The 1,023-nt window shown below is 39.0% G+C and overlaps 1 protein-coding gene across 1 annotated transcript in view; it reads left to right on the top strand.

The window, feature by feature from the left end:
* Window positions 1–1,023, top strand: part of LOC106880118 (zinc finger protein 665) — an 11,142-nt gene that overhangs the window by 5,130 nt on the left and 4,989 nt on the right. The gene's annotated exons all lie outside the window — the stretch shown is intronic.

Below are 1,023 nucleotides of genomic sequence, written 5' to 3'. Positions count from 1 at the left end.
ATATATATATATATATATATTTATGCAGACATGGCAATGTGGTTAAGAAATTAGCTAAGCAACCAAAGTTTTTGCCTCGTGTGTGTATTAATTAGAAATACAACTTAGATTAGTTGAGAAACTTTGAATTCATCTCGTATTGCTGTTAGGTGCTATAAAAAGCACACATCATACCGACATGAAAATTTCATGTCGCATTGATGGATGCGACTGTTGTATGACGTGATTTCATCTTAAATTGCAAATCATGAGCTACAGGTACCCAACCATCGAATGCAAGACCCAAAGTCTGTCTACATAGTCAGTGGTGTCACAAAAGCTAGCGGACTGGATAGCTATTAGCAATGAAAGCAGGCTTTCTAACAAATATTAATTAGCATATTCCACCTAACTTGGATGCTTTGTTTTGAACGCTGTAGGCTGCGTTATACATCCTGAGAAAGCATCTCATATAGAAGTTAGGTGCTGCTTCATATATAACTTTATTTGTGTGTGTATTGGTGTATCAAAGCAAGGAATTATAAAGCTCTGGTTATCAAATTTTTGCTGCTGAGCATCTATGGCCGAAAAATGAAATCCATAGGAGCAGGGAAAACAAAATATTCATATTCTAAAGATTTAATAAATCTTTTTGAAACTTATTAAAACGTAAGTAGTGTGTTTGGTCTAAGTATTTTATTTTTAAATGTCTCCTAGCTGTGTGGTAAGTAGCTTGCTTACCAACCACATGGTTCTGGGTTCAGTACCACTGCGTGGCACCTTGGGCAAGTGTCTTCTACTATAGCCTCGGGCCGACCAAAGCCTTGTGAGTGGATTTGGTAGACGGAATCTGAAAGAAGCCCGTCGTATATATGTATGTGTGTCTGTGTTTGTCCCCCCACCATCGCTTGACAACCGATGCTGGTGTGTTTACGTCCCCGTAACTTAGCGGTTCGGCAAAATGGCCCGATATAATAAGTACTAGGTTTACAAAGAATAAGTCCTGGGGTCGATTTGTTCGACTAAAGGCGGTGCTCCAGCATG

Source organism: Octopus bimaculoides, chromosome 24, assembly GCF_001194135.2.
Source record: "Octopus bimaculoides isolate UCB-OBI-ISO-001 chromosome 24, ASM119413v2, whole genome shotgun sequence".
Taxonomy (NCBI): Eukaryota; Metazoa; Mollusca; class Cephalopoda; order Octopoda; family Octopodidae; genus Octopus; species Octopus bimaculoides.
Note: the sequence above shows the minus strand (reverse complement) of the source record. Positions and strands in the feature narration are given on the sequence as shown.